The sequence below is a fragment of the Hyperoodon ampullatus genome (assembly GCF_949752795.1).
Source record: "Hyperoodon ampullatus genome assembly, chromosome: 12".
Taxonomy (NCBI): Eukaryota; Metazoa; Chordata; class Mammalia; order Artiodactyla; family Ziphiidae; genus Hyperoodon; species Hyperoodon ampullatus.
The window spans coordinates 20,498,689-20,522,254 of record NC_136925.1 but is presented as its reverse complement, the minus strand read 5'-3'; the positions used below and the strand labels follow the sequence as shown (position 1 = coordinate 20,522,254).

Here is a 23,566-nt window from a genome sequence, read left to right as displayed (position 1 = left end):
CTCTCTGCTCCCAGGCCCCCTTTCAACCCTGCAGCTCTTCTCTTGAGCTCTGTACTTATCTGCTTTTGTGCCTGTACCTCCCATCAGACTGTGGACTCCTTGTCAGCAAGAGTGTTTCCTATTCACCTTGGAGTCCCCAGTGACTGGAGCATAGGAAGTGTTCAACAAATGTATCTTGAAGGAAGGAATGAATAAATTACTGGAAGTAATAAGTCCTGGGTTCTAGTCTCAGGTCTGCTGCCAATAATGTGTGGTCCCGAGCAGCTTGATTAACTTTTCCAGACTTCGATTTCCTCAAGTATAAAATGAAGGGATATTTTAGAAGCTCTCTTAGGCCTATTTGATGATTTTGTTTTCTTAATTATTATTAAGACTATCAACTCCTTTGGGCAGGGATTCTATCTTTTGTGTCACTGTACATAGCACACTGTTTCATAAATATTTGTTAAATTGCTCAGAAAAACATGAATCGAAAAAGTAACTTATGATTAAATTGTTGGGCAAATGACTGGTGTCACCTCAAACCAAGGGGCTGGTCCTTTTCCATGGTTAGCTTTGAAAGAGCATTCGTTATATAGAACTTCTTGTTCACATTTTTATGCATCTTCAAATGTGAAGGGCACCTATGAAGCAGTGGCAGCAGCCAGGCCTCAAAGAAACAACAGTTAATGAAAATAAATGATAATCACTATCATGAATGGATATCATTTATTGAGCACTTATTTTATGCCAGGTAAATTATATACATTAATTTTAATTTTCCACACAACTTTTCAAAACCTTAGAAAATGATCAAAGCAAACCTTAGAAAAGTTATGTAACTTGCTGTTCCAATTATCTATTGCTATGTAACAAAACCTCCCAAACAGAATGGTATATAGCAACAACTGTTTTATCACGCTCCTGGATTCTGTGGGTCAGGAATTCAGACACAGCATGGTGGGTGTACTTTGTCTCTGCTCCTATTTGTAATCATTCCTTGAATTATTTACTTACACCTAGCCTGGTTTGTGTATGTGTGTGTTTGTACACACGCTAGGAACCCCTAGATGGACTGACCTGGCTGTTGGCATTGCCTGGGAAGGTGAGCCTGGGATGAAGCGTGATGCCTTCTAGGCCAGAGGTCCTCAACTCTGGCTGTATGTACATTAGAACCATCTGGGAAACTTGTACAAAATGCTAATGACTATAACCCATCCCAGAACTCCTAAGTCAGAATCTATGGGGGTAGGGCCAGACACTGATATTAAAAAAAAAAATTTCCCAGATGAATAAAATATGCAGTCAAGTTTGAGAACTACTGCACTAAGGAATGCAAATGCTTTCAGTTGCGTATCATTGAACTGAGACTCCCTGGAGTGGGACTCATAGAAGATGGAGTGGGATAGACTCCATGCCAGGAATGAGAGCCTCGTTATCAGACAGGGAGCTTTACGTAGAAGGTGAGGAGACTCAGAACTGCCTAGCATCAGAGGTCAGCCAGCTCTGGTCCCACGTTGGGCCAGAGCAGCAGTGAGCATGTCCCAGGATTGAAGGAGGAGCACCTCGGACAGCTCCCCTGACAGGGGTAGGAAGCCCAGGATGCTGAGTCCCTCAAGGCAAGGTTGGTCTGGAGGGCTTCATATGGGGCACGGAGTGGGGCAGTGATGGGGAACTTGACTTACAGATGCAATGGAAATGAGGCAGAAGGTGATATTAATTGAGCAGATTTGGCTCTGAAGCAACAGCCGGGGCAACACAGTCCAGGGGTGGATGGAACACAGTAAATCTGGAGAATATGTTTCTGACGATGTTCCTTTTCATTTCTTTTAATGGTACTATATTGTTTCATTTGTTAATTTTAAATGATCAGTTATAATTTTATGAGAAAGTCATCATTCTTATAAATGAAATAATCTTCCTAATCGCAGAGCATTAAAAAATATAAGGATACCAAAATTAATAAATATTTGTTATTTGTAAAGGTTTCTTTTGCTGAAGTTTTCATTTAGTTCTTCAGTACTGTGAATCACTATTTTAAGAGAATTTAAGACACTTTGAAGCCTTTTGTTCCAACTGTAATTTATCATTGTTGTAAAGAGAAGTCAAAGTAATACAGTGTAATCCCACCATGTCCTCATTTAACTTAGTCAGATCTGACTACCCATGCTTGGAAAAAAAATACAAAAGCAGAGGAAGGAAGAAACCATTTAAATACTGCAAACGATTCTGCTCTATCACTAAATGAGTGTATCACATTTTCTCGTGTCTCACATTGAGAGCATCTTGCTATGCTGATGGTGATCTTTGTGTTTATTGCTTAGACCATATATTTATGCATATTTATTACTGAATACAGTTATAACATAAAACTGCAAATATTTATGTACATTGCACTTTAGGGGCAACATGCAGGAAGTTTGTGAATAATTGTAAATATACTGTGACTGCTGGGATCCTTCATGGGGCAAATTTTCTCTGAATCTCTTGAAACAAGTGTCTCTAACAAAGAAGAGAGGGGTATTTTGGAAGCAGATACAGAACTTGGGAAAGCTGCTACTTTCCCTTGCAGCTCCTGCCCCTCGGGAGTTGTGCAGCTGAGAACACAGGGTAAATGGGCACCTGTCTCATTCATTCCAGTATTTATTCAAATATTCACTGACCGTCTACTCTGTGCCCAGTTCTCTTCCAGATTCTCACTGGAGAATCAAAGTTGAACAAGATTGATGAGACTTCCACCATCACAAAACCTGCATTCTTGTCGGGAGAGAGGCCAATAAACATCGATACAATTTAATTTTGGATTGTGGCAAGTGTTTTGAGGGCGATGAGGGAAGCAGGGACAGAGTGAAGGAAGAGAGGGTCCTTTAGATAGAATATGATCAAGGAAGGTGATTTCGAGGGGCTGACATTTAAACATAGGCTTGTCAATGACAAGTGCCTCTACTGATCGAGCGCTGCATGTGCTTTTTCAGTTGAAAACAATTTAAGAAATGAAACAATGAGTCAATAGGGCCTAAATGTAAAAAATTTAAATAATACAGAAATAGACATAACTAAAGGCAACAGGCCCCCTGACCCCTCCCCACTCCACTCCCTTTCCATGGGTGCCCAGTGTAACCATCACGCACCCTGCAGACTTTTGACCATGCTTTTCCATGCTTGTGGGATCTGGTTTTGCATTAGTCTTCATTCCATGACATGCTTTTTTTCCATTTAACAATACATCTTCGAAATCTTTCCATGCAAATGCCTGTAAGTCTTTCTTTTTTTTTTCCCACTGGGAAAATAATTTATTTTATAAGAAATTGTAGGGCTTCTCTGGTGGCGCAGTGGTTGGGAGTCCGCCTGCCGGTGCAGGGGACACGGGTTCGTGCCCCGGTCTGGGAGGATATGCCGTGGAGCGGCTGGGCCCATGAGCCATGGCCGCTGAGCCTGTGCGTCCGGAGACTGTGCTCCGCAACAGGAGAGGCCACAACAGTGAGAGGCCCACGTACCGCAAAAAAAAAAAAAAAGAAATTGTAAAACAAATGGAAAGAATTAAACCTTCAGATCAACTGATGTGAGACAGACCACACTGTGCTTTTTCTCCAGTGTCACAGGCCTGAGAAGCTGGGGCTGAGCTATCCATGGAGAGTCCTTGAAGAGTCAAGAGGTAGGAAGAAAAGTGACAGTAAGGGAAAGCTCATCTTGAATTTGGGGATTTAATTCTAACAATGTTTCACAAAAACACAGATGGTCTTAGCCAGCATCTATCATAAAAAGAAACTTCCAAATACCCTAATCATTAGAGGTTGTTCTACACAACTATTAAGAGTAAAAGAGATATTTTTTCTTGCTTTTTTTCAAAGGTTCAAGTGAAAAATTCTTAGATCAGGATTATTTGAAAGACATTGCTCAAGTAATCGCCTCAGAAGGCAGGAAATAATCATCTTTGAACAATGGTGGACTGCTTATTGTTTTTGAAAAAATCCCACAATGCCAGTTCCACTTGAACAAAAATTCCCCCTGGACTGGTGCCTGAAGTTGTTTTAAAATGCCCCCAAACATCTGCTCCCAAGCCTTCTCAAGTCTGTTGGATAGATTTTACTAAGCTGTCTCAGAATCTCAGCCTTGTTGTTGGGTATCTGGAGACCAGCGGTTTCAACAATGGTTGTTTTATATGCTTAACAACAAGGCTGGCATGTGATGGAACTCAGCCATGGAACCCCGTGAATACCAATAAGGAGTCAAACAAACAGATAAGTGCAAATCTAACATTATAGTCTTCCAGCCTGGCAAATAAGCATATGCATATACCAGCCTGGCCGAATAAGAGTTGCATATGCAACTCTCATAAAACTCTAAGGTTGGTGGTGGTGTTCTTTTTTTCACAGAAAAAGAAAATAAAGCTCAAAAAAAGTAAATAACGTAATAAGGCTCTAGGCTGAGCAAGTAGCACCCAAGCTCTCTCTGACTCAAAAACATGTTTTTATAGACTCTTCCACTCTGTCACAGGCATAGCTGGAAAACCATAGGCTTTTCCTGAATTGGCAGGTCCATTTTATGTTGGAAGGTTGTATTTTATATATCATTGATCTTAAAACTGGGTAGGAAAATATCCTAATAGTAGGGTACTTTTAAAGGAATATTTAAAAAATCATATTTAAAAAAAATCACACACATTTTTTTTTTTTTTCTCGGTACGCGGGCCTCTCACTGCCGCGGCCTCTCCCGTTGCGGAGCACAGGCTCCGGACGCGCAGGCTCAGCGGCCATGGCTCACGGGCCCAGCCGCTCCGCGGCATGTGGGATCTTCCCGGACCGGGGCACGAACCCGTGTCCCCTGCATCGGCAGGCGGACTCTCAACCACTGCGCCACCAGGGAAGCCCCACATATACTCTTATAATGTCGATTTGTGTGTCAAATTGTGTCTCTCAGAAGAAAACAGCTATATTACTGTGGTGCTTTGCACCCAGATGTAAAAATATTCAGGGCACCAAAAAAATGGAACAATTCAAAAAATTGATGTCAGTAAAATTACTTTTCACAAAGGTACAAAGCTCTCACATCTATTTTATTAAGATTTGCTGTTATAATTATTGTTTCATGTTTAGTAACTACCAATAGTTATAATGAGTTCAAATTGTTTTGAGAATTATGTAATGTCCATAACTGTAATGACAATCCAATGAAAAATAAATTTTAAACACTAAAAAACCCCATGTTTTTAAAAACGTATTTAATTTTTAAATGTGTTTCATTCTTCACACACACACTTTCTCTTACTCAAGCCTACACACACTCATACGCACTTAGGACTGTATTACTTAAAATGCTATTTTAGATTTAAGCCTGAACACTGTATTATTAGTTGTTCCTTCCTGTGTAATAAACTACCACACATTTAGCAGCCTAAAACCACCCCTGTTTATTATCTCAGTTTCTGTGATCAGAAGTCTGAGCATGACTTAGCTGAGTCCTTGGCTTAAGGTCTTACCAGTCTGCAATCAGGGTGTCCACCAGGACTCGGTTCTCATCACAGATCCGAATGCAGAAAGATTCACGTTCAAGGTTCCTTGGATTATTGGCAAAATTAATTTCCTTATGGCTGTAGGATTCATGGCAGCTTGCCTCTTTAAAGCCCACAATGGAGAGAGAGAGAGAGAGAGAGGGAGACAGAGAGAGAGGGAGGGAGGGAGGGGGAGAGGGAGAGAGAGAGAGAGAGAGGGAGAGAGAGAGAGAGATTGTAGAGCTTCAGGTTTGTTTTTGTTGTTTGCTGGTTGTTGGTCAGAGGCTGCCTTTGGTTCCCAGAGGCCACCCACAGTTCTTTGTCCTGTGCACTGCCCCACAGTTCACAACAGAGCTGTCTGCTTCTTCAAGGCCAGCAGAAGAGTAAGAGTACGTCTGCTAGCAAGACGGTCTTAGGTAATGTAAGGGAATGACATCCCATCAACTTTGCTGTATTTCATTGGTTAGAAGCAAGTCACAGGTCTCACTCACATTCAAGGGGAGGAGAATCTATAAAAGTGTGAATACCAGAGGGCAGAATCACTGGGATCACCTTAGCGTCTGTCCACCACAAACACTTTTCCAAGTCTTTAGACTGTGAGATACTGGGCCTGATGGTACCCCCTCCCTGCACGCCTTCCAAGAACCAAGGGCAGAAGGAGTGGCTGTTGTGTGAACCCAGTTGAAAAGGTATCACATTTATATTAGTGCATGAATAGACAGATAGATCAATGGGACAGAACTGAAACTCCCCAAGTAGATTCAAGTGCAAGTGGAAATTGTGGTTATGATAAAAGTGGCCTGCCTCTAACATTACTGGAATAACGATGACTTGTAAATTAAATGGTGTTGGGGCAACTGGATAGCAATTTGAAAAAAGATAAAATTAGATCCATACCAAAGTTCCCAATTAATTACAGTTCTAATTGTAAAAATACTATATAAGAATAGAAGAAAATATAGGTCAGTTTCTTTATAGGCCAGGGAAAAGCCTTTATAATGTTGATTCAAAATCCAGATATAGGTCTAAGGCCAGAGGAGGGAGATCAAGATGATGGAGTAAGAGGATGTGGAGTTCACCTTCCCCCATGAACACATCAGAAATACATCTACATGTGGAACAGTTTTCATGGGAAATTAACTGGAAACTGGGAGATGGACTCCTATATAATCAGGGCTCTAAGAAAGATACACATGTAATCAGGTAGGATGGGAAGGAAACCATCTGGTTGGGACCTGTGCCCCTGGGAGGGAACTAAGAGGAAAAGGGAGATCACACAGGCAGGCATTCGCCCTGGGGAGTGAGAAGGTTCAGCCACACACTGGGCACCCCAGTCCTGGGGTCCTACATGTAGAAGGCCAGCCCCCTTGGCTGCTTGGAGAATTGCCGGGACAGGTAGAAAGGCTGAAGCTTAGCCTCCACTCATAAAGGAGTGCACTGCTGCTGGTTGCCTCTAGGCTGGGTGAAGAGAGGTCTGCCCTAGCAGCTGCCACCTCGCTGTGCTCCCTGGTCCAAGCTGAGTGAACAACCCATCCCTGCTACTCCATGCCAGTGCATCTAGGGCTGCCAGGACCTGGGAAAAGACTCAACCTACAACCTAGGGATGCAGAAGCAACCTGGGGTCCCTGGGTGTAGTCCAGGTGGGGCAGTGATGGCCATTTTTGGTGCTTACTCGAAAAGCACCCCAGAAACAGCCCAGACTTGATAGCAGCGTGGCTGCTGGAATCCCCACCATTGCCTCACTGTGTGCCCCAGCCCAGGCTGAACAAAAGCTCCAGCCCCGCCCACTCCATGCCACTGCCTAGCACTAGATCTGGGGCGACGACAACAGTGCAAAAGATGCAACTGTTGGCTGCATCTGAGCAGAGCCACAGACATCTACACAGGCAGCACATCGGACCTCTGTAAGCACATGAGCCCCACTTTCTTTAGCACTCCCCTCTTTTTGGGCAAAGGTCTCAGTGCAGGGAGAAAGAAAAACACACCATTAAAGAGAACAGAGCCAGCTTGAGCCGGACCCTCAGGGCTTCTGCTCCAGTAACTTGGGAGTAGACCCCACCCAGGACAGGGCAGTGATGGCCACTGAACAGAGAGGAAGTCCTGCCTCACACCTAGAGCCAGCTCTAGCTCCTCCATCTCCAGCTACAGCCCCTACCAAGGTGAGAGTGGTTACCACACCCTGAGGAAAAATGTGACTGGTGTCCATACCAAATCCAGCACTCCCACCAAAGGGACTGGGCAAATGCAGTCTACATAGTCCACATAAGAACACCACTTCAAGACCACAATTCATATGTTTCATCTAAATTCATAGAGACAGAGAAAGTTAAGTAAAATGAAAAGGAAGAGAAACTACTGTTAATTGAAAGAGCAAGAGAAAACCCCTGAAAAAATAATGAAACAAAAATAAGCAATCTGTCAGACAAAGAATTCAAAACATTGGTAATAAAAATGCGAAGTGAATTAGGGAAGGGAATTGGTCTAAACACAGATCATTTAACAAGGAACTAGGAAATATAAAGAAGACCCAATCAAAAATAGATAATTCGGGGCTTCCCTGGTGGCACAGTGGTTGAGAGTCCACCTGCCGATGCAGGGGACGTGGGTTTGTGCCCTGGTCTGGGAAGATACCACATGCCGCGGAGTGGCTGGGCCCATGAGCCATGGCCGCTGAGCCTGCGCGTCCGGAGCCTGTGCTCCGCAGCGGGAGAGGCCACAGCAGTGAGAGACCTGCGTACCGGAAAAAAAAAAAAAAAAAAAGATAATTCAATATGTGAGATAAAAAGCACTCTAGAAGCAATGAATAGTAGACTAAATGACACAGAAGAATTCATAAGTGATCTGAAAGATAAAATAATGGAAATCACCCAAACAGAACAGCAGACAGAGAGACAAATAAAAAAAAAATGAAAGTGGCATACGAGATCTATGGGATAACATTAAACGTGCCAAAATTCACATTGAAGAGGTTCCAGAAGGAGAAGAGAGAGAGAAGAGGATTGAAAATGTATTTGAAGAAATTATGGCTGAAAACTTCCCCAACCTAAAGAAGGAAACTAATATCCAAGTACAGGAAATACGGAGGGTCCCAAACAAGATGAACCCAAACAGACCCACACCAAGACATATCATAATCAAAATGTCAAAAGTTAAAGATAAAGAGAGAATTCTAAAGGCAGCAAGAGAAAAACAAAGAGTCATATACAAAGGAATCCCCATAAGGCTATCAGCTGATTTCTCCACAGAAACTTCACAGGCCAGAAGGGAGTGATGTGATATATTTAAAGTCCTGAAAGGGAAAAATGTGCAACCTAGGGTACTCTACCCGACAAGATTATCATTTAGAACACAAGGAGAGATAAACAAGTTTTCAGACAAGTAAAAACTAAAAGAATTCATCAACACTAAACCTACTCTAAAAGAAATTTGAAGGGTCTTCTCTAAATGGAAAAGAAAGAAAGACCTATAGGAGGGGGAAAATCCCAATAGGAAAGGCAATGTAAAGACTGAAGATCAGGTAAATAAGCACTTTATCACTTCAATAGATTAAAAGACAAAAAAATTGTAAAAGCAACTATAACTACAATTAACCGTAAAGGGATAAGTATGAAGATATAAAGTAAGACATCAAAAACATGAAATGTGGCAATAAGGGGGAGCAAAATATATGTCTTTTAGAATGTGTTTGAACTTAAATGACTATCAGTTTAAATCAAGTAGATGTAATTATGTGTCAATATACGTGAACTCCATGGTAACCACAAAGCAAAAACCTACAACAGATACATAAAAACCAAAAGGAACCCAAGCATACTACAAAAGAAAATCATCAAACTGCAGAGGGAGAAACAAAAAGAAGGGCTACAAAAAACAACTGGAAAACATGGAATAAAATGGCAATAGGTACATACCCATCAATAATTACTAGAAATGACTGATCTAAACCACAGACAGAAAAACAGTCTCGAACAAAAGAAGATAAGGAGGTAAAACTGAGAATAGATGAAACCGCAGAGATGTTTGTTGGTGGAAACTAGGCGAGAAGTTCCATATTTTTTCTACCTCAAGTAGGAGGCGGAATCCTCAGCCAGAAAAGAAGCAAAAGGATCGCAGAGCAAAGAACTTTAAGAAATTCAGGTATGTCAAGCTGATTTCCATGGAAACCTCGTCATCCTCTGATGACAGTTGTGACAGCTTTGCTTCTGATAATTTTGCAAACACAAAACCTAAATTCAGGTCAGAGATCAGTGAAGAACTGGCAAATGTTTTTTATGAGGACTCTGATAATGAATCTTTCTGCGGCTTTTCAGAAAGTGAGGTGCAAGATGTGTTAGACCATTGTGGATTTTTACAGAAACCAAGGCCAGATGTCACTAACGAACTGGCCAGTATTTTTCATGCCGACTCTGATGATGAATCGTTTTGCGGTTTCTCAAGATGGAATGACTGTGCAACAATCAGCAAGTCATTAATGCCTCACTCATTCTGATTGACTAGAGGCTGCAGGAAGACCACGCGGGCTGTTGGACCCGCAGTCAGTGCAGAAGTTCCGGACCTCTCCGGGTGGCCATGAAGTTTCCAACTCGAAACACCAGGGGAGCAGCCAACGAGAGAGCAGTGCCCCCCGAACCCTCAGAGAATTCTGTGATCGATTGCAATTCTGATTCAGAAGATGAAAGTGGCATGAATTTTTTGGAGAAAAGGGCTTTAAATATAAAGCAAAACAAAGCAATGCTTGCAAAACTCATGTCAGAATTAGAAAGCTTTCCTGGCTCCTTCCCTGGAAGGCGTTCCCTGCCAGGCTCCAGTTCACGTCCAAAGACACCCCGAAGGCGCACATTCTCAGGTGTCTCCTGCAGGAGAAACCCTGAGCGGAGAGCTCGTCCTCTCACCACGTCAAGGTCTCGGGTCCTTGGGTCGCACAGTGCCCTGCCCACGGAGGAGGAGAAGGACGAGGAGGAGGAGGAGAAGGACGAGGAGGATGAGGAGGAGGAGGATAAGTACATGTTGGTGAGAAACAGGAAGCCCGTGGCCGGCTACATGAACGAAGATGACATGCCCCAAGTCGTTGCCCCAGATCCATGACCCTTCCCCATATAATTCGCCCAGTGGACGAAATCACGGAGGAAGAATTGGACAACATCTGCAACAACTCTCGAGAGAAGATCTATAACCGTTCATTGGGATCAACTTGTCATCAGTGCCGCCAGAAAACTATGGATACCAAGACAAACTGCAGAAACCCAGAGTGCTGGGGCGTTCGAGGCCAGTTCTGTGGGCCCTGCCTTTGAAACCGTTACGGTGAAGAAGTCAGGGATGCTCTGCTAGACCCAAGCTGGCACTGCCCACCTTGTCGCGGGATCTGCAACTGTAGCTTCTGTCGGCAGAGAGACGGGTGGTGTGCAACTGGGGTGCTCGTGTACTTAGCCAAGTACCACGGCTTCGGGAACGTGCATGCTTACTTGAAAAGTCTATAACAGGAGTTTGAAATGCAAGCATAATAATTGGAAGATCCACTACCTGCCTTCCACTTCATAAATCTTCCTTGTTTTAAAGTTTTCAATTTTGTCATGTGATTGAAACCCGAGTTTAAGAATTCTGATGATCAGTCTGTCTTATAGGCGAATCAGGTTAACCTCATTAGACATGCACGTGTGTCTGGGCGTCACGGGGGTGTAGTGCCCGCTGTACTCTGCCCTCCTGCAGTTTCTCCTTTGCATTTTCCCCCACCCCTCATCCCATGCCATCCCCCTCTTATCTCCAGTGGTTCTCTTCCATCATTTAGTTTCAGAATCCTTTTTAAATGACAATTTTATGAAAGCATGTTTGATTTAATTGGTGTTGAAATAGCCCTGGAATCCACCCATAAAACCAAGCACTTAGAAACTCAGTAGTGGTGTTAACTAACTACATCTCTCGATTTCCAGAGACTAGCCCTCTAACTTGCTTACGTGAAAACACTGGGTCTGATTTAGTGTTAGCTGACATTTTTAACAGAATCAAGGCACAAAAGTCTTAAAACCACGTGGAAAAATTAGGTGATTGTTGGCAAGTGGAGTATATGACTGTGGAGGCCTCTCAGGAGAATATTCCATGTATTGTGCTTATTATTCGAGTTGTCACAATTGAGGCTTAGTTGCTGCTGATTTCTTCCACCAAGTGCATCTGGCCCACATGGTCACGACCCAAAGGTTCTCGGGCAGTGCTATGCTTGAAATCATTGTAGAAAAGCCATCCTGGGGAATTGGGACGGGGAGCCTTCAGGAGTAGGCCGATTTGAATTCATGGAATAAAACTTCAGGATAACTGTAGTTTGCCAAGTTGATTTCAGTTCATAACGTAAGGTATTTCAAATAAATTCTTGCTTATGTTGCATGGAAAATTGATACTTATACTCAGCTACAATTCTTTGAAGTTTTTACTTTCTTGAAGAAATTATAAGCCAGGCACAGGGTTCACATTCAGGTTTGAAGCACTTTTATAACACTGAGAAGTGCCTTTTTGGAGAAGGGTGACTTTCAACAGTTTGCTAACTTGACATCTCTGCCAGTTTAGTTTCTGGGCAGAGTCCATGTGTCGTCTCTCCCTCCACCTGTTTTGGCATGAATCAAATCGTTCGATAGAGGTAGAATCTAAGTGTGTGTGTGTTCATTTTGCTTTGCGTCTGCAGCCCGTAGCTGTGCCTGTGCAGTGTTTGGTGCATAATTGGACCTTGAATCAATAAATGTAAATAGAGCAAAAAAAAATTACTACAAATGTTAATTGACTAAAGGCTCTGATCAAAAGACAAAGAGTGTCTGATTGGATAAAAAAAACAAGACTCTTCAATATGTTGCCTATAAGAAACTCACTTTAGGGCAAAAGACACACAGAGTGAAAGTGAGGAGATGGACTTTTGAACTTTGTAAATATTTTATGTGTTCAAAAATAATTGAAGAGCAATGGAAAAAGAAAATTGTAGAATTGAATGTAAATATAAACACAGGTACATAATCAAACTGATAATATAGTGACACATACTCTATAATATTAAGGAACTGTTTTGCAGTTTTTTTTTTCCTGAGGAAAGAAAGAACGGCAAAGAAATCTTGACCTTTACTTAGAAGTTTTATTGCTAGCAGTAGTATGGATACAGTAATTCTGAAACTATTTTGTGTGTACGGCAGGATAGAACACATGATTAAATACACTGATGTAGGTGGAAACAAGCGTTCTCATTTGTAGAAGAAGGAAGATACAAATATGAAATAAGAGATGGTGAGAAAGAACTCAGGGGTGCTGGATTTGAGTTGGAAACATCAACGATAGGAACTCTTAAAACTGTTTTCTTAGTTTTGTTCACTAAAAAGGCCTAGAAGCAATGACACCTTAGTATCAAGTATACCTAGAGCCCAGACTGTGGTTTCTAGGTACAATTCTCCATTAAAAGAAACCAGTACTCCATGGAGAAATGGATGATTCCAAATTGGTTGTAGAGAAAGCCCAAGATGAGCCCAGAACATCTTATGACTTCAAATAGTTCAACCTATACATATGTGTGTGTGTATATGCACACATACAGACATATATGAATATGCATACTCGAGCAGAGGGGGAGAGAGATTTTGAGACAGAGTCAGAAGGCAAATAAATGTGGGACAATGTCAACAGTTGAAGAATCCAGAAGGATATACCCATGCTCATTGTACTAGTCTTTTAATTTTTCTGTAGATTTGACATTTATCAAGACAAAATATTGAAGTAATGGAAAAGTTTCAAGTATAATAATTGAAAATTAGGGCAAAAGTTACTACATCCAGAACATAATTTGAAGATTGGCTGTTTTGGCATTTTGTAAGAGTCCTCTTGACATTTGGGAGTAATTTCAAGCATGGGAATGCATGATCTGTTAAAAAAAATTCAAAGGAAATCAGAGAAGACAATAATGATAAACTTAGGAGAAAATTATGGAAGGGATATCAGAAAGCGGGTGAGCCAAAGGACTTCTAAACCAGACCAGTGTGACAAATCATCTTTGAACCCACTGGCAAGCTTTCTGGAGGCTTTTTCTGGGAGAATCAAACTGGGTTAAGTTCTCATACCTTCCACCTCCTTCTGATGGACTTATTCAAGTGTTTGTATGTAAAGAGAAAGGCTGAGAGGAAAAGCCTCCGGGATACTGCAAGGGGCAGCAGCGGGTTGGGGTAGCAGAGGAACAATTCTCCACAGGCTCATCTACGTTTACAGAGTGGGATTTTACTTCTGTACTACGACAATGGGCACAAAATAACCTGTGCCAATTGATCTCACTACCAAGCATCTGTGAGAGAAGTTCCATTTCTTTTCATGTACAGAACATTCTACTGTTTTCAAGGTGCTACCACATGTAGACCTGGACTCCTTTGATCTTGATAACCAACATATCGAGTACCAGCAAGAGCAGATATTTTACATCTAGATTTTGTAGGTGACAAGTTGACAGAGAGGAGGCTTTGCTTAAGGTTCCATGATGGGTAAGTGCAGGTGGGAAAATAATCTGCATGGGGTGTATAGTCCCTCTCAATCACTCTGTAGAAAATAAGCAGTGGTGCCAGCAAGAGATATTGTTTGCCCCAACAAGACTGCCAGGGAAAACTGACTCTTTGCTGGACCTCCAGAAAGTGTAGGAAAATGTGGTGAAGTCATAAGACACGGGCTCAGAGAAACTCCTGAAATCATGCTCGCTATCAGAAAGCAGATAGTCTATTTGCTCTGGTTTATGTTGTGCTCATTTCCCAGATGGATGGAAAGGATGCTGTGCTGGTGCTCTGGGATAGGGGATGTTCATTAGGGGATGTTCCCAAGATAATGGGGAAAAGTTGAATGAACAAAATATGCTGCAGACCAAATTTGACTTCCATTAAATATCATTTATAAACCTCCTAAAAGAAAGAAAGTATTTACAGGAGCTTCAGATTCAGAAGAAATCAAAGAAAACGACAAGCTTGTTTTCCATTTTTGTTGCACTTGCCTGCTACTGACTTGGCAATAGGGTACATATTTCACTTGGAGAGTTGTCTTTTTTACAGCACACAGGCTTTGTCACTACTTATGGTGACAGAAAGTGCCTCCTGGGTCTCTCTCATCCTCTGAGAAGGATCCCAAAACTTCCCCTTCCACAGGGTGGGCTCCCAGCTACCATGTGTCTATTCTGTGGCTCTCCCCCCAGACACGGTGGATGGGCTGGGTGAACAGCTGTCTGTTGGTCACTTGAGCTGAAGACATGTGCACTGGTGTACTGTGGGGCCATTCTCTTGGTCTTGTACACACACACAAGAGAAGAAAGTCGCAGAATAAAGTCAGGTGTCTTACTGAGGGAAGCAGAGCTAGCTATGATGAGAGGCAGACAATAGCCTGAATGAAAATGGAAATCTCCCAGGCTCCGCAAGCTTTACAGTTCCCAGTTCTAGCCACTGTGGTGTCTGGCTATTCACATTATCTTGGACCTCCTTGAAATATCACTTGCTGGAGATTGCAGAAATGCCCATAATATTTTGCAGCTCCTCCCATCGGGAGGTGGATCTTTTCCCCATTTCTTGAATCCGGCTGAACTTATGAATTACTTTGACCAGTAGAACGTGGCAGAAATGGAATTGTATGAGTTTTGATTCTGGGTCTCAAGAGCTGCTCTTTTAGGAACCCTGTGGCCACCAAGTGAGGACACCTTGTCTAGTATCCTGAATGGCCCACTTAGGTGCACTAGACGGCAGCCTGCCAATCCCCGTGTGTGAACACACTAGACCAGGCTTATAACTGACATGCCAGCTGTGTGCAGATGCACAAGCTATCTCAGCAGAGACCAGCTGAGCTGGACCACACCAGAAAAATTACCCAGTCTCCAAAACTGAGTTAAATAAAGGGTGCTATTTTATGTCATTAAGTTTTGAGGTTATTTGTTATCTGGTAGTAGCTAACTGGTACACCCCTGTACCCTTCCAATAAACTCCTAACCTATTTTTTCCCCTAAGCTGTGTGTTTTTACATCTGTGTATGTTTTTACTGGCAAACCAAAGAATCTTGACCAAGAGAGAAACTGTATCAACAGAGAAGGCTACAGAACTACAGAGAGACTGTGGAACTGATTGGCTAAGTCACTCAGGGCAGCATGCAGAAAGAATTCCCTCATTTGCACTATGTTTTACTGAAGCAGTTAATTAAGCAAGGAACCCACCACAACACCAATGGATGCCCATAAAATATTTTTATCCTTCCCTTTAATCCTTGTAATCCTTGTCCTGTGAGATGCAATATATTCTGTGGTCTGGTAACCAATGCATGGTTGTTGCCTTGAAGACTTTTGCTTCTTGTATCTTTTTCTAAGTGGGGGTGGTTTGTGGTTCTGACAGCTTTTTAATTTTTCCATCTAACCATGGAATTGCAGGATGGAAAAGAGCATTGTCTGACAAAATGGAGCCTGGTCTAGAGGGAAAATGGGCTAATCTGGAAATCATTCATTTTGAGGATAGGGGCCCACTGATGACATTTTTGGTTTCAGTTGCTAGATATGACTGATTGGATTATCTCCCTTTAGAAGGAGAGTGGGTGAGAGTGAGTAGCTCAATGTAAGCTGTTTTAATCATGTATGGCTGGGAGACCTCATATAAGGAGACAGGTAGAGGGGGGTGTGTGTGTGTGTGTGTTTATGCATGCCAACCAAAAGGAAGAACAGACAACTTTCTGGGGGAGTATCTCTACAACTCATATCCTCTTTTTTCCTGCTTGTGTGTGTGTGTGTGTGTGTGTGTGTTTATGCATGCCAACCAAAAGGAAGAACAGACAACTTTCGGGGGGAGTATCTCTACAACTCATATCCTCTTTTTTCCTGCTTACTGTTCCCCTCCTGGTAGGACTAGATTCCCAGCAACAATGTTTGCAATTCCAGAACCTCACCGCCTGGCCACTGTTCATTGGGCCAAGGGTACATACCTAACTACAGCTGGGCCAATCACTTTCTTCTAAAAATTTGGACCTGTGAGTGAGAGATGTTTACTGGTTTTCTCTCTGAGTTGTCTGCACCTGGACATCTAAGCTAGGGAGCTGCAGAACACCTACATTTCCCTATGTGCATGCAGAACATTGAGAGCCAATCTGGAGAGAGGAGAGGAGAGGAGGGAAGGGGATGAGGAGGGAGGGAAGGAGAGAAAAGAGAGACATATACATATTGGGTTCTGGGTTCTGGATAACTTCCTAGCAGCTAGTTCTGGCTCTGGGGTTCCACCATATATCCTAGCAACTTTTAATAAATTCCCTTCATGATTAAGCTAATTTGAAATGGGAATCTGTTATTTGTAATCAAGAAAGGCTCAAATAAGGAAAGCTCACAACATGAAGAGGCAGTTATTTTAATTTCTTAACAATAATATGGAAGAATATTTGCCAATGCCTGGCTGTATCTAGTTTCTATTTTATTTTCTGATAGTTATGCCAGTAGTCAATCTGGGGTGCAAAAATACAGTGTGCCACTTACTCAGGTGACATTTTTATTTGCATTATTCCATTTATATTATTAGAAAAAAAACATTTTTCAATCTCACAGCACATATATCTATTGTTTTTTCTTCCAGTGAATTGAGTTTTGAATACATCCTTCATCAATCTATAATTCATTTTTGGAAAATGAGTATAAATATCAGTAAACACATAAACACATGTTGTAAATGTAAACACAGTTTAAAATGTTATATCTGCTTCACAACTAATGCTCCTCTAGCCTGTCTTTTTCCCAAGTGGTAATTCTTTCTGGAGTTCATAAATCAATATAGCTATAGTTATTCACACAGGAAATATACCACTAGTTTTACAAGTTGCATCATTTAAAGAAAAAAAGACTTATCAATTTAGATTTAATGTTGATGTGTGGAGGCTTTCAGAAGCCTACTTTGAAAGTAATGCTTTTTAAATTAATTTCTTACTTTGGAGCCTAGGCAAAAAAAAAAATTAAAAGCTCTTCATGAGAAGAAAAACATAAATACTTCAAAGGCTGTGCTGGTGAACTACGAAGTTAAGGGCTGATAAAGAGACTTTCAGGTTAGCTTAATTAGTGAAGACGATTAGATAGTGCCCTCAGCACCCACCCCAGAAAGACAATTGGGAAGAAATAACCTGTATTAGTGATACTCAGTAACCAACTTAATCCTTGACTTGGTTACTTTTGTCTGTGCCATCAACATCATGCAGCCCTTTAATTATGATAAAGATCCATTATGGAATCGGAAAGAAAGTTGATAATACTATTAAAGTTGTCATGATGAGGAAAGTTCTGCAATGAGCCATTAACTCTTCTCCCCATACAAGTGCTGAAAAATCTGAGCACTGGATGGAGAAAAAGTCATGAATGGAGGAACCTTGCTGAGAATGGGTGCAGCTTGATTTCACTGTGGAAGAATAGGTTTGAAAAAATTCCCCCAACATCAACACTGCTATAGATTTGGGGTTTACCTTACACCTATGGGCACTGTCATAGCATTTGAAACCTGAAAGGCATTTTATATCGAATCTGATCCAATTTACTTGTAAAGATGACAAAACTGAGGCCCAGAAAGGTTTGATAATTGTCCCGTGGTTACAAAGATAATTCTGCAAACTTTGGAATCAATAACAAAGCAGCTCTCATTGTTTTTGAGGGCTTGCTATGCAGCAGGTACTGTGCTAAGAGCATTGTATACATTTTCTCATTTTGATTCTGACAATTTTATTATCCCAAATTTGATTCTGATAATAGTTGAATTATCATTAGGGCATGATATTATTACTATATCATTTTACAGATGAGGAAACTAAGGCAGAGGGTAGTAAGTACCTTGCTCAATGCCGGGCAGCCAAGAAGTGTCAGGGCTGTGTTGGAACTGCGATCGGACCCTTCCAAAGCCCCAGGCCCAGCACCTCCAATCACACCATCATGCTTCCATGCTCTCCATCTCTATCAGAGCTTTATGAGGCCTTTACGGAGCAGTTCTCCACTCACAGAAGAGCTCCTAGTTTAATAACAGACAATGTAGCTGTCTGAAAAAGTTTTTAATAATAAAATTTAAAAGGCAGCCTGGACTTGAATAGTATGACAATAAATACTAAGTAATGTGGACTTTTTCAAACAGGAGAGTGGGATTTTGTTATAATTCAAGGGAATGACCTGGCTCTTAATATTTGACAGTGACAAGGAATGTGAACATAATATTCTTATTTAGAAAGTATTTTATTCACTGTATATTTAGGTATTAGACTAATCTTGGTGGAAATATTCACGAGGCAGCTGTGTTTTCATTGGCCATATGCCACGTTCTCTCCGAGCCAGACTTGATGAAATCTGATTCACATTTGGGAGAGACCAGCTGCCTGCCCAGCGCCCAGTAGTAACAGGAGCCCACTACCTGAGGGCATTCTGCAGGGTCAACTGGTTTAGTGGGAAGGTATATTTCATTTAAGAAAAAGAAAGCTGGGAAAGGGACCAAGTATTTCCTTTCCAATCACTTGTAATAATAGAAATTACAATAAAATGTATTTTAATTTTAATTAAATAAATACATTTAACAATACAGTTAATTAAATTTCTTATAATAAAAGATATTCGGTTACAAGTTATAACCTACAGTCCTAGCGGTAGGGGCTGGTCACTGCTAGCAACATAAAGCTATTTTGTGGGCCTCAGATTTCCCTCCAATGCTTTTGACAGAAATATTCAAATATGCGGGCAGAAACCCTCTCAAAGCCTAATGCTTAAATCTCTGTCATGAAGTTGATGATATCATTAACTGAGCACAGAAAAGAGAAGACCTAAGTTTGAATGTTAGGTTGGCAAACAAAGCCCTGAGTGAAAAAGGTCACCGACCTCTCCTGTGTTTCACTTTCCGCCTTCAAAATAACAACAGCGGCAGCAGGGGCACCATTAGATAGCACTTAGGAGGTGCCAGGCACTGTTCTAAGCACTTCTCACATATTAATGGATTTAACCCTTCATTTTCCTCATTGTAGAAGTAGGGAAGCTGAGGCAGAGGGAAGGTCATGGTAACTTCCCCGCAGTTACACAGTGAGTGATGGATACACGATTCAGCTCCACAACTCATAAAGTTATAAAGTATGAATTTATACTATCTTACCCACAACTCGTCTTCATCCGTTGAGGGTGTAAGATCTCTGGATTAGTGAGAATCCTTTCAAACACAAATGACAGAAATCCTCTTAAACTGGTTTATGCAAAAAAGGGAATTGCTCGTGAGACTTTAATGTCCAGGGTAGATCCAGGAACAGCTGGATCCAGGAAGTCAAAGAATTAAATCAAGACTCTTTCTCCATCTCTTCTTTTCACCATGTAAGGTGTTATCTTTAGGGGGCTTTCCCCTTAGCTCAGGTCCCAGCATTTCCAGGCATAGATCCTCAAATCTACACAGCCGATACAGATAAAAGGCTTTGGCGGCACCTGTAAACCTCTGAACTGAGTTTCACCAGTTCTGATTGGTTTGTTCTGGACCACGGGACATCCCTGAACCAATCACAGTGGCTAGAAGAGCAAGATGTTGTGATTGGCCTGGGTCACGTGTAACTCTTGGAGTCAAGGGTGCATTCAGTTTGACCTGAGTGGGTCATGCAGACTGAGGAAAAAGAGGTGTGGTTCTTCAAGAAAAATCAGGGCACTGTTACCAGAGAAAGGGGGTGGATGCTGGGTAGGGAAAAAGGACAGATGCCACTCCAATTAGATTGTTGCTTTGACAATTTCCAGCACTAAAAGCCTATAAATTGCTGCCAAAAGAGGGAAGGAAGGTAAAGAAAAGGCTGTGGTGTGTATGTAAGTCCTATCACAATTAAATTACCAAAACTCATTTCCCCTCTAGTGACGTCAAGAACTCCTTTGCTACAAACCGCTTACCAAAATAGCTAGAATAATAAACGACAAGATTTAAGTAAAAAATTTTATGCTATAGTATTAAATGTATATAATTTCACACTCTAATTTTATAGTATTAAAAAAGTGACAATCTAAAAATCCAGTGGTAATGATTGGTTAAATGTTATGATATATCCATACAATATATACTTATGAGAAGTGATGTTTTTGTTTTTTGGTTTTTTTTTTTTTTCAGTATGCGGGCCTCTCACTGTTGTGGCCTCTCCCGTTGTGGAGCACAGGCTCCGGACGCGGACGCGCAAGCCCAGTGGCCATGGCTCATGGGCCCAGCCACTCCGCGGCATGTGGGATCCTCCCGGACCGGGGCACGAACTCGTGTCCCCTGCATCGGCAGGCGGACTCTCAACCACTGCGCCACCAGGGAAACCCAGAAGTGATTTTTTAAAAGAATATTTAGTTATATGTGAAACTATTAAAGATATAACGTCAATTGGAAAAAAGTTAATGGATACAAAAAACACATAGTATGCTTCTAATATTATTAAAAAAGAAACATCTGTTTTCTGTTTATATAGAGTAAAAGTGCTGGGAGCAAAAATACATCAAAGTATCAACAGTGGCTATCTCTTGGTGTTGGGGTTTTGAATAATTTTAATTCTCTTCTGTACACTTTTCTGTATTTCCATATTTTCTACAATGAACATGTAATACATTTATAAGCAGGGGGAAAAACCACATAAAGTGGTTGAACAGGAGATTTTGAACGTGTGCCTGGTAAATTTGAGTCAGTGTACAGTGAGAGATGAAGTGTACATAGCACAAGAATTAAACATAAAACACTCTTGGAGATAACCAAAAGTTGGTTATATTTGCCTACTTCAAAAGGCTGTTTTGCAAGTTCTTTCTCTAATAACTTTAAGGCTTGATTATATACTAGAAGAATATTTATCCAGGTGTGCCCAATTCTAAAGCACTTGATATAATGTCAGAAACCTCAGGCTAATTAGATAAAGATAATTCTTTCTATTACAAAAATACTAATATGTCACACATGCATTGTGAATTTCCACTAGATATATGGAAACCCTTTCTGTGCACTTGAATTGTGGGTCAGTTTCCAAAAGTTCTATTTGCATCCACTTTTCAGGGCAGCATATCTAATATGCAAAGCCAGATAAGATTAAGCCATATAAAATTGCAAAAATTGGGAGTAGCTGGATTTTATGCATAGATTTAAAATATAACTGATAAAAAAAAATCACATGTGTTTAGTTGAACTGTCAACAAAGGACCAAGAAGCAGTAGCTGAAATATATAATCATTTTTATCACTGTCATCATCATCATCACCATCAGCATCACCATCAGCACCTCATTTCTTTAAGTTTCAGCATCATTTTATGTATGCTATTACATTTTATCCTGGCAAGGCTGTTATTAGTATTGCTCTTATAAGAGAACTAAGGCATGAAACAAATAAATGGTTATTCCAAGGTCATTCTCAGAGCAAGGTGTAGAATTCAGGTCACTTACTACTTAATTTGCTGTTTTTATATCGCCACCTCTAATTTGGAAGTAGATTTTCAATGTTATAAAACTAATGAAATCTTTATTTTGCAAGGATCTTTACATTTTACAAATTTCTTTTACATATATTCTGATAGATGACATAGCTTCTAATTTCAGTCTAAGAACAGTACTGTGAGGTAGTAATAGCAGCTGATACTGACTTGAGTCTTTATCAAACAACTTTTCATATATCATCATATTGTGGTAGGCAGCCTTAAAGGGGACCTCAGTGATTTGTTCCTCCTGGTACTCATGCCCCTGTGTAGCTCCCTCCCCTGAGTATGGGCTGGAACTAGTGTCTTGTCTCTAACGAACAGAGTACAGCCCAAGGGATGGGATGTCGCTTCTGAGATGAGGTTATAAAAAGACTGTGGCTCCCATCTTAGAATCTCTCACTCTCAGCCCTAGCTCTGAGGAAAGCAAGCTGCAACACCTGGGAGAAGCAAGCTGTGTTGATACTAGCTCAATAGAGAGGTCCATGTGACAGTGAACCTAAGTCTCTGGCCAGCCAGTATCTGAGGCTTGTCAATAGCTACATGAGTGAGTCTGAAAGCGTCTCTTCCCTCAGTTACCCCTTGAGATGTCTGCACTTCTGGTTGACCCTTTGATTGCAGCCTTGTGAGAAATCTGAGCCAGAGGACCCAGCTAAACCATGCCCAGATTCCTGACCCACATAAACCCTGAAATAATGAAAATCTGTTGTTTTAAGCCATTAGGCTTTGGGGTAATTTGTTATGCAGCAATGGATAACTAATACATATTTTAAATTCCCATAGTAGCCTTACGAGGTAGTACTATTATGCCAGCCCTGTCTAACAAATGAAGACATTAAGGTTTAGAGAGGTAAGTAATTTTCCCCAAAGCAAGCAGTTAGCAAGTGGCTGAGCTGGGATTTGAACCTGGCTCGCTGAACTCCAGAGCTTGAGTTCCATGCTGAATTGTCCCCTTGGAGGAAGACAAGATGCAGTTTGACTTAACACAGGTGATCATGTAAAGGAGGAATTCCTACAGCACACACTGATTTGAGAAACTTCTATAGAGGTGGCAGGTGTCCAACGGTAATGATGACAAACCATGCAGCTCACAAGACAGGAGGCAGGGATGTTAATCCAGGCTCTCTGACCTTAAGTCTTTGCTCCATGCATCCTCACCCTTAGATTCATGATCATTTTTATTAAACCGGCAAACCATATGCTACTAATACCACATGTTTTAATATAATAACAGTAATGTGTAGCAATTGTATTAACAATAGTATGAACCATAAATTATTAATTAAATGCATGTCAGTGTTAAATATGTCTGAGAAAGAGGCACTCAGTACACTAAGGCAATATGAGAGATTATCCAAAAATCAGTGGGACCTGGCTGGCCACCTTTTTGGTAAAGGTATAAATCGCCACGGATGTGCTGGAGAAAACCGCTCTATCCGCATCACAAGAGCACTGTCTCTGCTACCAAGCTGAAAACCAAGCAAGACTCGTGAGCTTGGAGATTTTTGTTTCCTCTAAAGTCATTTTCATGCCTTCTTGATAAGATGCTTCACTTATATTAAGTTGCCAAATCCTGGGGTCAGCACATTTTGGCCCTCCAATACCTTGGACATCAGGTGAGGCCTCAGGTGGCCTTAGAAACAGGCTTATCATGTCACAGAAAGGCTGAGGAGATTAC

At 41.3% G+C, this 23,566-nt stretch overlaps 1 pseudogene across 1 annotated transcript; it reads left to right on the top strand.

Moving 5' to 3' along the window:
* The first annotated feature begins 1,393 nt into the window (after window positions 1–1,393).
* On the top strand, window positions 1,394–10,971 carry LOC307061523 (cell division cycle-associated protein 7-like; annotated as a pseudogene). Its single transcript has 3 exons — window positions 1,394–1,512; window positions 9,542–9,915; window positions 9,968–10,971. The product of its transcript is annotated as a cell division cycle-associated protein 7-like (transcript).
* Window positions 10,972–23,566: the final 12,595 nt, after the last annotated feature.